Source organism: Tachyglossus aculeatus, assembly GCF_015852505.1.
Source record: "Tachyglossus aculeatus isolate mTacAcu1 chromosome 12 unlocalized genomic scaffold, mTacAcu1.pri SUPER_6_unloc_2, whole genome shotgun sequence".
Taxonomy (NCBI): domain Eukaryota; kingdom Metazoa; phylum Chordata; class Mammalia; order Monotremata; family Tachyglossidae; genus Tachyglossus; species Tachyglossus aculeatus.
The window spans coordinates 6,849,123-6,862,845 of NW_024044829.1; positions in this window are offsets into that span (position 1 = coordinate 6,849,123).

The following is a 13,723-nucleotide window of genomic DNA, read 5'->3' on the forward strand; positions in this document are numbered from 1 at the left end:
CCTTGTGGACAGGAAACGTGTCTACCAACTCTGTTGTCTTGTACTCTCCCACGTGTTGTGTACAGTGCTTTGCACAGTGTAAGTGCTCACCAAATACAATTTGATCGATTTATAAACATGGCTGAACATCACTGCACGGGTTTGCCTGTGTCCTTCTCACCAGTCAAGCACCGCTGCTCTAAACCCCAGATGGGGTATGAGAAGCAGAGCAGCTTAGTGCGAAGCAGCATGGCTTTGTGGATAGTTCATGGACCTGGGAGCCGAAAACTTCTGGGTTTTAATACTTGCTTCTGGCCCGGAACACCCTCCCTCCTCAAATCCGACAAACAATGACTCTCCACCCCATCAAAGCCTTATTGAAGGCACATTTTCTCCAAATGGGCTTCCCTGACTTTTCCTTCCTTTTCTCTTCTTCCACGCCCTTCTGCATCAGCCTGAATTATGTCCCTTTATTCATCCCCCATCTCAGCTCCACAGCACTTATGTACCTATCTGTAATTGATTTACTTATATTAATGTCTGTCTCCTCCTCCAGACTGTAAGTTCATTGTGAGTAGGGAATGTGTCTGTTTACCCTTATATTGTATTCTCCCAAACGCTTAGTACAGTGCTGTGCACACAGTAAGCACTCAGTAAGTATGAGTGAACGAATAAATGAATAAGTTGAGAAAGCGAGATGTGGTAGGAGGGAGCAGGCTGAAGGAGGGCTTTAAACCTGATGGTGAGTGGTTTCCCTTTTATGTGGCGGGGGATGGCCAACCACTGGTGGTTCTTGAGTAGTGGGGAAACATGACCTGGGCTGTTTTGTAGAAAAATGTTCTGGATAGCAGACTGAAGTCAGGCCTGGAGTAGGGAGAGAACGGAGGCAGGGAGGTCAGCAAGAAGGCCCAACCTCTGTCTTGCTCAAATGTCTCACAGGGTTCTTTTCAGGACAGAAATTAGGTAGTGGTAAGATTAATACGCTGGAAAGAAGAAGGCATCCTACAAATTGTACAAAAAAATTCTGCAAAATTTTTTTCTACAATTTTTTTCTTTGAAAAATGCTACTAAAAATTAGGGCTCTGGAAAGAAGAAGGCATTCTACAGATTCCCTGTATCATTATGATTGTCTTCGCTGGGTCATGGATATCAAAAGGATCCTTTTTCCCTCATCATCCGCCTTACTCCACTTGGTTTTCAGTCTCCATTTTGCATCAATCTACCTCGTTTTCCCTAAGTCATGCTTTTTCTGCACCCTTCCCCTGTTGCTACCTTTCCCACCCTTCGGGGATGAGGTTGAGCTCATTTTAGGACAATAGACTCTGTCTGTCTTCACCCATACAGATTTGTATTGATAGTGCAATAAAAAAAAACCCTAGCACTGTGACTTGATTTTTTTCCCTTAGACTCCACATCTGGGATCTATGTCCGGGATCCACTTGAGTTCTTGGGAAAGGCGCACTTGGGACCTGCTGGACCAAGGACTCTCTGTAGCGCAGCGCATACCTAGATTAGGGAGACACTTGAAATCCCTTGGTGGATTTCAGTCCATCAGCCCATCAGACCCCTAGCTGGGGGGGTCTCCCTGGCCACCGTGGATCTCATTCAGCCCAGCACAACAAGGAAAGGAGGAACCAAATTTTTCTCGGGAGCAGACCCTATTAGAACTGATACTGGGGTGGACCCCTTAAGAACCAATACGGGGGCAGTCCTCTAAAAAACTAAGGTACCTAGGGAAGGTATCTAGGGAAGTAGGGGAACCTGCTGGGTCGCTTGTCCTGCTGGCCAGGCATGGGAATGGATGTGGGGGAATATGGTAGGCTGCTTGCCCCGACTCCACCAAAATTTTTTTTGGTGTGAAAGTTGCCCAATGTGTCTGATTATAAATCAACGCACCAGGTCTGGGACTCTACCAGTGGTCAAGACACCCAGAACCTGTCTGCCAACTACGGCCATGACCAGTACGACCTCCAATGCAAGTGGACAACTGTGAACCCCGTGACCCCAGTGATTGTGTGGGACTGTCGGAAGACCCAGTGGGGAACTTCTGCTTGCTTTGCCCGAAGAAAGACTCCCTGAGGCCCCTAAAATAAACCGCTAAAATACTTCGATGGACCCCCGGTAATACTCCTGTGAGTCACCATACGGGATTGCAAAAGGAGGTAGGAACGCGGGGACAAGATGCTCCATCTTTGTCCCTAGGAATGGCCCCGAATGGACAAGGAGAACAAGTGCGGGCCCATGTTGCCGGTCCATGTCCTTGGACCCCTGGTGATTTAAGAGCCCTGATGAAAGAATTTCCTAGTATAAAAGGAAGGCTGGGAAAGTTTAAGGAGGAACTTGCCACTAAAATCCAGTGAGACGACCTGGAGTAGGCCAATAAACCAGCTCTGATGGCTCATAACTCCTGATGCGTGAAAGAAAAATCATTTGAAGAGTCAGTCTGGCCTGCAGGACCTAGAACGTATCAGGTAGACTTTGACCGTGATCGTGAAAAGCTGTTAGGATCAGTCACTGTGGTCTGTCAGCCTAAAACTGATCAGTTAATAATTAGCAACCATAAGCAAGGGGAAGAAGACAGTCCTGGGGTGTAGATGGAAAGACTATGGAAAATATTTGAAGAGCATTCAGGTATACCAGATGCTAGGACTGTGACCCCACATCGCCTAGGGGGCTGCCTTTGTGGCATGCCTAACTCAGAAAATCCACTTCCAACTCAAGTTAAACTGCTTGGGCGGCTGACAGGCAGAATCACTTGAGAAATTACTAGAAGTAGCCAATCACTGTGCCGCCAACCAGAGACAAAAGACTGAACAGTTCAGGCTCTGAACAGACCCAGCAGATGATCTCATGGGTGTGCCTTCTGCCCCCGTCTCAGATAGATAAAAGGCCCTAAGTGACCTTATTTTTACTGCAGCCAAGAGGGTCATTGGAAGAATAACTGCCCCCTTAACCCAACAAAATCTAGAAAGATGCCCCATCACACTTTCCCAGAAAGGTGGCACCAGGAATGAGAGTATGTGGGGCAAGGTGAGGGACTTTCCACTTTTGTCCAAATACCGGTAGCGCAGAATCCTTGGGGCCCAGCAGTTCAATGCAACATAGCTTCCCTTCAATGCAGTTCAATGCAACAATGCTTCCCTTCTTACTCGATGCTGGAGCCGCACACTCCACCATTCAGCGGTCGGCTCTCCCAGGTGCCCCATTATGAGGGAGCGTTGTTAGAACTATTGGATAAGCTAAAGTTTCTTTAACTACAGGCGTTATTTAACTACTGGGTATGAGGCTAGGAGGGCTGGTAACACAACACCCTTTCATCCTTAACCCCCACCCGCCCAGTAAATTCATTAGAACTCGACCTGCTAGGGAAATTTGGTTGCTCAATATGGTGCACCCTGGAACGGAGTCTATGGCTACCCCTGGCCCTTATCAAGAGATATCACTTTTCTTTGTGCTACCTATTAAGGAGAAGGTACATTCAGATTGGAGTCCTCTTCTCGATGCTTTACCTCTCTATGATCAAGCCATACTAAAAAGGTAGGCTCAACCCTCGCCCCGCCCCCTTTACATGTAAATTAAGAGCCCCCAACAAGCCCTTCCTCTAAAACCTCAGTACCGTCTCTCCCCGAGCAAGAGCAGGACATTGCTACAGCACCTCAGAGCAGTTAGCTCTGTGATCTCCTTATCATATTTCTGCCCTTTTGAAGGTGTCACTCCCTACTAGCCCAGCATAAACTCAGTCTTTTTGTGAGATGAAGGGTTACTTCTGCCAATGGACCCCGTCCTATTCTTACAGGGCCAAGCCATTGCAGGCCTTCACTACTGGCCCCAGGAGCAGTTCCTGTGGATGGCCGAGGCCGAAGCCTCTCTTGCAGATTTGAAGCAGACCCTCTCTGTGGCCCCAATTCTGGGATTACCTAGTTATTATAGACCATTCACCTTGTTCTGTGTGGAATGAGAGGGTTTGCACTAGGCTGTGCTTACCCAGAAAAGTGGAAATTCCCACCGACTCCTCTCCTTGGTTATTACAGCTACATCCTTTACCTAGTAGTGTCCACCTCCCAGTAGTGTCTCCGTGTGGTAGCTGCAGCCACACAATCTGTGGAAGCCTCTGAGGACCTAGTACTGGGACATCCGCTCCAAGTCGTCATTCCCCATGCCACAGCTGTGCTTCACTTGCGTTCTGGCGCACAGGTCTTTTCAACAGCGAAGCAGGCTAACAACTAAATTCTCCTCCTGAGCTCCCCCAATTTAACCATAAAGCTTTTGGTTCCACTTTAAATCCTTCCACCCATTTTGCCAACCAAACATGAGGGGGAACGTCATGATTATGTCGTAAACTGAATAATAAGACCACGTCCAGCTTTTCAGGACCGGTCCTTCCAAATCCCTGACCTACTGTTCTCCGTTGATGGCTTTTGCCTTTGGGATTGTCAAGGGCCGCTCAGACCATGCAGACTCCAAACAGAGTCTGCTGTTTTGGAATCCCCATTATTCCTCATAAGAGGCTGAGTTAGTTTCTCTTACTTGTGCCTGCGATATGGCCTCCGGACAGAGTGTGACAATTTATACTGACTCCTGGTATGCTTCTGGGATTGTGAATGATTTGGGTTTCCCGTATCAACATGGATGTGGGAACTCCTAACCGAAATGGGCTCCTTGCTGCATCCCTTTTAAAGGCCATCTTGCTACCTGTGTCTCTTGCTGTTGTGAATTGTGTGGTGCATTTCTCCTCTCATCTCGTGTCCAAGGGTAATGCCCGCGTGAATGTCTCTTCACGAGAGGCGGCTCTACATTCCTCACAATTTCCTGATGCTGCCACTTTTGTGTCTCTCTCCTCTACTCCCTGGCCCTCCCTCCACGATTTCATTTCACACCAGAAAGCAGCCTCTCTGGGGAAGGTAAAATCCTGGTTAACACTTAAGAGTTATCAAACGCCTTTAGAACTATAGGTGGGGAGGCACAACCACCTTCCTGTTGTCCAATGCGCTGTGTTGTCCTTCCTTGTCAAGATGGCACATAGTCATGCCCATTCAGAAAAAAGGGTGTTGTGGACTCCATTACAAGGCTCTGCTTTGCACCCTAGATAGGGAAGCTAGCTCTCCAGTATGCCTCGAGATGCCTAATAGGTCAACAATATAAAGTAGAGAAAATCATCAAGGTTCCCTGGGCAGCACACACAACCCCTTAGGTCCCCTTTATTAACGTTCAATTTGATTTTACTCAATATTCAAGGTGATGGGTTTTAGGTTTTTGTGGTGTTAATAGACACCAGTTCAAGATGGATTCATTCATTCATTCAATCGTATTTATTGAGCGCTTACTGTGTGCAGAGCACTGTACTAAGCTCTTGGGAAGTACAGGTTGGAAACATATAGAGACGGTCCCTACCCAACAGCGGGCTCACAGTCTAGAAGGGGGAGATAGATAACAAAACAAAATATATTAACAAAATAAAATAAATAGAATAAGAAATATGTACAAGTAAAGTAGAGTAATAAATATGTACAAACATTGTTACAGGTGTATATATATATGTAGGGTTGAGGCCATTCCTCTGCCGACAGGCAGTTAACAAGACAGTAGCAAAGTTGTTTTTAAAGGAACTTATTCTGTAATTTGGCTTGCCTACCAGAATCAATAGTGACCGTAGGACACATTTTACTGGACAAATAGTTGGCGATATCTGTATAGTACTAGGCATAAACCTGCATTTCCATTGCCCTTATGATCCAGTCTGCAGTACTGGTAGGACGGTACAAGAGGATGCTGAAAAACAGATGAGCTATGCTCTGACACTAGATTTAAATGGCCAGAATGCCTTCCCTTGACTCTCTTCGGTCTCGGAAACCTGTCTAGTAGAAAGACAGGCTTGAGCCCACAAGACGGTCTGATGGGGAATCCTATGTGCCTCTCTATGCCCCCTCCTGTGGGCTGGCAAATATGGAACATAACCCTTACCAATGATGCCTTATTGGCCTATTGTAAATTGGTAAATGACTTCCCTAAGGCCTTATATTCACAAGTACAACAAGCACTGCCAATGGCAGACACAAGGCAGAGCCATAGACTCAAACCAGGTTACTGGATAGATGTTAATTCCTTCACACTAAAGAATGTCCTTTAGCCACTGTGGAAGGGGCCTTATCAGGTGTCCCTAACTACAGGAACTGCGATACATTGTCGGGGACAAACCACCTGGATCCATGCATCCCACCCTTAGCAGGTTCCAGAGCCATCAGAAGAGAACCCTGAAGACATATGTGGTTACAAATAACTGCGACCCCTTGGAGAAACTGCTGAACTATTGGGATATTGATATCGAGCAGGGATTCTAGACCTTGGTTTCTGTAAAATCTCCCATGAACTCTTAATAGTGGACCCAGTCATTGGTTGGGCCTACTATACATATGTGAGGGGGAGAGTATGCATCCACCTGGTTCAAAATCACTTGCACCCACTCAGAATGGTATTGGGTCTATGGCTTCCCAATTTTTTTCCTACCCAATGGGGCCACAGCACTTAGAACAGTGTTCGGCACATAGTAAGTGCTTTCATTATTATTATCATTATCGAGGTGCACTGAGTAGGTTGGCATTAGATGAGCAGAGTGTGTGGGCGGGGTTGTAGGAGGTCAGTTGCCAAGTGAAGTAGGAGGGGGTGAACTTATTGAGGGCTTTAAAGCAAGCTGAGCGTGAGGAATTTCTTTTTGATTCGGGATGAGGGCGAACTACTGGAGGGGCTTAAGGAGAGGGGAGATATGGACTGAACGGTTTTGTAGAAAAATGATTTTTGATCATCAGAGTAAAATATGGACTGGAGTGGGAGATAATCCAGTAGAGAAGCAGCGTGGCTCAGTAGAAAGAGCACGAGCATTGGAGTCAGAGTTCATGGGTTCATATTCCGGCTCCACCAATTGTTAGCTGTGTGACTTTAGACAAGTCACTTAACTTCTCGGTGCCTCAGTTACTTCATCTGTAAAATGGGGATTAAAACTGTGAGCCCCCTGTGGGACAACCTTATCAACTTGTAGCCTCCCCAGCGCTTAGAAAAGTGTTTTGCACATAGTAACCACTTAATAAATACCATTATTATTATTATTATTAGATACAGGAAGCAGGGAGGTCAGTGATGAAGCTGATGCAGGGATCAAGCTGGGATAGGATAAGTGTTTGAATCAGGATGGGAGTAGGTTGGATGGAGAGGAACACGGGATGATTTTAGCGATGTTATGAAGGCTGAACTGACGGGATTTGGTGACAGGATGAAAGAAAGTTCAATTAAGAATTGAATGTGGGTTAAATGAGAGAGATGAGTCGACGATAGTGCCATGCTTGTGGGTTTGTGAATTTGGGAGGATGATGGTGCTGTCCATAGTGATGGGAAAGTCAGGGGGAGGACAGGGATTGGGTGGGAAGATACGGAGTTCTGTCTTGGACATGTTAGGTTTGAGGTGACAGCAGGATATACAAATAGAGAAGTGAAGTCAGGAGGAAATTAGAGACTGCAGAGAGGAAGAGAAATGGGGGCTGGAAAGGGAGATTTAGGAGTCATCTGTCTAGAGATGGGAGATGAAGCTGTAAGAATGAAAGAATTCTCCAAGGCAGTTGGGGTAGATGGAGAGTAGAAGGGGCCCCCTAACTGAGAAATGTGAGGCAGAGGAGGAGGCTGCGAAAGAGACTGAGAATGAGCGGCCAGAGGGACAGGAGGAAAACCAGGAGAGTCAGTGTCCGTGAAGTGAAAGTTGGATAATTATTTCCAGAAGAAGGAAGTGGTCCACTGTGCCAGAGCACCTGAGCAGTTGAGGAGGTTGAGCATGAAGTAAGGGCTGTTGGATTTCCCAAGAAGGAGATCATTTATGACTTTAGAGAGGGTGGTTTCTTTGGAATGTAGAGAACTAAGGCCATATTGAAGGGGGTCGAACAGAGAATTGGTAGAGACTAGCCTCAAGGAGTGTGGAGAGGCATGCTGGGAGAGCGCTGAGTTCATAACTGGAGGGAGACATGGCGTGAAGGGAGGGTTCTTTTAGACATGTGTGATCCTTACAAGCTGCTTGAGGGCATTCATTCAATCGTATTTACGTAGCACTTATTCTGTGCAGACCTCTGTACTAAGCACTTGGGAAATGTGTGGGTTTGGTGGGAGTAGGAGAGGTGAGGTAAGAGGGGCAAGGTGATTGAGCGCTTTAGAGCCAATGCAGCGTGGCTCAGTGGAAAGAGCACGGGTTTTGGAGTCAGAAGTCATGGGTTCAAATCCAGGTTCCGCCAATTGTCAGCTGTGTGACTTTGGGCAAATCATTTAACTTCTCTCGGCCTCAGTTACCTCATCTGTAAAATGGGGATGAAGACTGTGAGTCCCCTGTGGGACGGACTGATTGTCTTGTAACCTCCCCAACGTTTAGAACAGTACTTTGCACATAGTAAGTGCTTAATAAATGCCACTATTATTATTATTATTATTATTAATGGTGAGGAGATTTTATTTGATGGGGAGGTGGATGGGCAACCGCTGGAGCTGTTTGAGGAGTGGGGAAACATTTTCTGATCGTTTTCACAGACAAATGACACGGGCAGCACAGTGGAGTGTGGACGGGAGTGGGGAGAAAGAGAAGGCTCGGCGGCCAGCAAGGAGGCCGATTCACTAATCCAGGCAGGATAGGATGGTTGATCGTATTAACATCCTGGCAGTTTGGAGGAGAGGAAAGGGCAGATTTTAGCGACATTATGAAGGTGGGACTGACAGGATTTAGTTATGGATTGAATATGTGGGCTGGAACATGCAACAAATGTAACTGATTGATTGTCTGATTGGTAGTAGCAACAGGTTTCATTCCCTCCTATATTCTGAAAAGAATTGGGAGACGTTTCTCTTGAGCACAACTGAGTTCCTTTAAATAAAGTGTGGTACCCATACTTGTTTGGTGCCTGTCCAATATTCTCTGAAAAAGCAGCATAGTCTGGATAAACCACAGAACTGATAAAAAAATGTGGTCCGAGACATTGAAAATATAAACCTTTGTACCCTATTGGATCCCTAGGACTTTATCTCCATCTCTGCCCCTGCTCTCTCTCCCTCCCTCCAGGCTCGCATCTCCTCCTGCCTTCAGGACATCTCCATCTGGATGTCTGCCCGCTACCTAAAACTCAACTGACAAGACTGACTCATTGTATTCCCTCCCAAACCCTGCCCTCTCCCTGACTTTCCCATCACTGTTGACGGCACTACCGTCCTTTCCATCTCACAAGTCCGCAACCTTGGTGTCATCTTCGACTCCGCTCTCTCGTTCACCCCTCACATCCAAGCCGACACCAAAACCTGCCAGTCTCATCTCTGCAACATTGCCAAGATCCGCCCTTTCCTCTCCATCCAAACCGCTACCCTGCTCGTTCAAGATCTCATCCTAGCCCGTCTGGATTACTGTATCAGCCTCCTCTCCGATCTCCCATCCTCCTGTCTCTCCCCACTTCAATCCATACTTCACACCGCTGCCCGGATTGTCTTTGTCCAGAAACGCTCTGGGCATGTTCCTCCCCTCCTCAAAAATCCCCAGCGGCTACCAATCAACCTACGCATCAGGCAGAAACTCCTCACCCTCGGCTTCAAGGCTCTCCATAACCTCGCCCCCTCCTACCTCACCTCCCTTCTCTCCTTCTACAGCCCAGCCCGCACCCTCCACTCCTCTGCCGCTAATCTCCTCACCGTGCCTCGTTCTCGCCTGTCCCGCCATCGACCCCCGGTCCACGTCATCTCCCTGGCCTGGAAAGCCCTCCCTCCCCACATCCACCACCTCCTTCCCTTCCCCACAGCACCTGCATATATGTATATATGTTTGTACGTATTTATTACTCTATTTACTTATTTATTTTACTTGTACATATTCTATTTTATTTTCTTAATACGTTTTGGTTTGTTCTCTGTCGCCCCCTTCTAGACTGTGAGCCCACTGTTGGGTAGGGACCGTCTCTATATGTTGCCAACTTGTACTTCCCAAGCGCTTAGTAGAGTACTCTGCATACAGCAAGCGCTCAATAAATACGATTAATGAATGGATGAATGAATGAATCTTGGAAATCTGTAACCCGTCACCCAGGGACAGGTTCGTTCGGGAATTGGTGTAGAGAGACAGACAGAGAGACCGGGGATGGAAAGCATGAGTTTTATACAACATTTATTCCGAGAGGTGAATTGAATTATTTGATTATTTTAGACGCAGCGAATTGAACTTCCATTTCGGTAGGAGTAGGTTACTTAATTGATATAAGAGAAGCAGCGTGATATTGATATAAGAGACGTGGCTCATTGGAAAGAGCACGGGCTTTGGAGTCAGAGGTCATGGGTTCGAATCCCGGCTCCGCCACATGTCTGCTGTGTGACCTTGGGCAAGTCACGTAACTTCTCTGAGCCTCGGTTCCCTCTCCTGTAAAATGGGAATTAAGACTGTGAGCCCCACGTGGGACAACTTGATCACCTTGTATCCCCCCAGCGCTTAGAACAGTGCTCTGCACATAGTAAGCGCTTAACAAATGCCATTATTATTATTATTATTATTATTATATAAGAGCTTCCCTATCGGGAGGAATATACTTATGTGTTACTCACGCATGGCAAAACACCCAGATCCCACCCAGGCAGAATTCACTTATGGTTTATTTACACGTGGTTAGGCGGTTAGCTCCCACCCACTTGCAATTCCCACATGGAGGAATCCACATAAGCGTTGCAAACCCCTGATGAAGCCCCTAGCTCCAACCCATGAGTACTTTCCACCTGGGAGGAATCCACTTATGCGTTACACACCCATGGCGAAGCGCCTGGTTTCCAGCCCCACGAACACTCAGCGGGACGGGTTACTCACCCATCTCACTCACCCATCCCATAGCTCCTTACGTGGTGTAGGCAGAGCAGGTTTCTCGTGCTCTGGGCAGAGGCGACCTGCAGCTGGCTGCTGTAAGTCTCGATCCACTACACAAAAGGTCAGAGAATGCAAGTATTTATCACCTGTGCTTCCAGGCCATTCCAGCTTCCAGGCTCACTTTATCCAAGCTCCGCCCTCTCCCCTCCTCCATACCTAATTTGATTTGCACGGGGACAAGGGACACCTTCTGTATTCCTGGCTTGGGCTGTCAACGTAAAAGTTTGGGTTGTGGGGGTGGTATCCTACCCGCACTTCCGAGTTCTGCCTGCTGGCTCTGGCGATCACGAGATAGCATTTAACCTTGAGATGATGGGCACCCCGGGGACACCTTGGGACAGCATCTGAAAACATTCATTCATTCATTCATTCAATCGTATTTATTGAGCGCTTACTATGTGCAGAGCACTGTACTTAGCGCTTGGGAAGTACAAGTTGGCAACCGTATCTATATACGGTCCCTACCCAACAGTGGGCTCACAGTCTAGAAGGGGGAGACATACAATAGAACAAAACATATTAACAAAATAAAATAAATAAAATAAATATGTACAAGTAAAATAGAGTAATAAATATGTACAAACATATATACATATATACAGGTGCTGCGGGGAGGGGAAGGAGGTAAGGCGAGGGGGATGGGGAGGGGGAATGGGGGAGAGGAAGGAGGGGACTCAGTCTAGGAAGGCCTCCTGGAGGAGGCGAGCTCTCAGTAGGGTTTTGAAGGGAGGAAGAGAGCTTGCTTGGCGGATGTGTGAAGGGAGGGGATTCCAGGCCAGGGGGAGGACGTGGGCCGGGGGTCGACGGTGGGACAGGCGAGAACGAGGCACAGTGAGGAGGTGAGCGGCAAAGAAGCGGAGGGTGTGGGCTGGCTGTAGAAGGGAAGAAGGGAGGTGAGGTAGGAGGGGGCAAGGTGATGGAGAGCCTTGAAGCCGAGGGTGAGGAGTTTTTGCCTGATGCGTAGGTTGACTGGTAGCCACTGGAGGTTTTTGAGGAGGGGAATAACATGCCCAGAGCGTTTCTGCACAAAGACGATCAGGGAAGCGGCGTGAAGTATGGATTGAAGTGGGGAGAGACAGGAGGATGGGAGATCGGAGAGGAGGCTGATGCAGTAATCCAGTCGGGATAGGATGAGAAATTGAACGAGCAAGGTAGCGGTTTGAATGGAGAGGAAAGGGCGAATCTTGGCAATGTTGCAGAGATGAGACCGGCAGGTTTTGGTGACTGATTGGATGTGGGGAGTGAGCGAGAGAGCGGAGTCGAGGATGACACCAAGGTTGTGGGTTTGAGAGACAGGAAGGATGGTAGTGCCGTCAACAGTGATGGGAAAGTCATGGAATCTAAGTACTGGATTCTTTCAACTGGGGTAAGACTTCCTTCCTGTAAATACAATAAAAAAACTTTAATTTTGTGTATGATATTTTTAAGCACTTATGATGTTCCAGGCACATATATTCCTTAGAGTTTTAGTTGGTTGATTGGAGCTGCAGGGGACAGACAGGCAAGCTGAATACCTGGGTGTTATCGTCAATTGTTTTATATAGTTCATAACCTTTAACATAGTTTTTAAGATGAAAAGAGCTGTGATAATAGTAATGACAATGGTAATGATAATGGCATTTTTAAGCACTAATTTTCGGCGGGTAGTGAACTAAGTTCTGGGGTAGATTCAGAATGACTGGGTTGGACACAGTCCTTTTCCCACAGTCTTACGTCCCATTTTACAGAAAAAGTTAGAGAGGCACACAGAAGTGAAGTGACTGGCCCACAATCACACAACAGACAAGCGGCAGATTCGGCATTAGAACCCAGGTCCACTGACTTTCAGGCCCGTGCACCTGCCTCTATATGGGGAGTGATAATACCGATGATATTCTTCAGAGGAAGAGGGTCAGAATAATCTGATGGTGATATACAAGCCAGATTTTAGACATACGAAATCCGGAAAATTAAAGGAGTCTTTGATAGAAAGCCAACTTGTCCTTGCTCTTTTTGCCTCCTTATTGCACTTCTGTGTCTCGTCCGAATACCATCACATTCAAAGTCACATTGGAGGTCACATCTCCTCCCATAGTCCTTCCCCGATTAAGCCCTCTTTTCCCCTACTCCTTCTCCCTCCTGTGTCATCTAAGCATGTACATCTGGACCCTTTCAACGCTTGATATTCAACTCACCCTCTGCTCCACAACACAAATGTCCGTAGTTGTAATTTCTTTCTTTAAATTCCTACCTCAGCTCGCTGCTTTCCTACTGCAGCTCAGCCCTCACACTTCCCTCCTCTAATGCCAGCCTACTCACTCTTCCTCTATCTTGTCTATCTCACCGCCGACCCCTCACCCACGTCCTGCCTCTGGCATGAAACTCCCTCCAGCTCTACATACGCCAGACTACCACTCTCTACACCTTCAAAGCCTTATTAAGGTCACATCTCCAGGGGACCTTCCCCGATTACTCTCTCCTTCCCCGGGTCCCTCTCCCTTCTGCATCATCTATGCACTTCGATCTGTGACCTTTGGACATTTGATATGCACCACACCCCCAATCCGCCCACACTTATGTGCCTATATTTAAATTATTTATTACAAATAACTTATTCATTCATGTTAATGTCAGTCTCCCCCTCTACCCTGTAAACTCATCACAGGCTTGTCCGTTATTTCAGTTATATTGTACTTTCCCAAGTTCTTAATATAGTGCTCTACACATAGTAAGCGCTCACTAAATACCATTGATTGATTGCTTGATTGACTGATCGTAGAAATAGCAGCAGCAGTAGTAGTAATTACTAGTAGCAATTACCATAGGAATAGTAAAAATTGCAGTAGCAGAAAT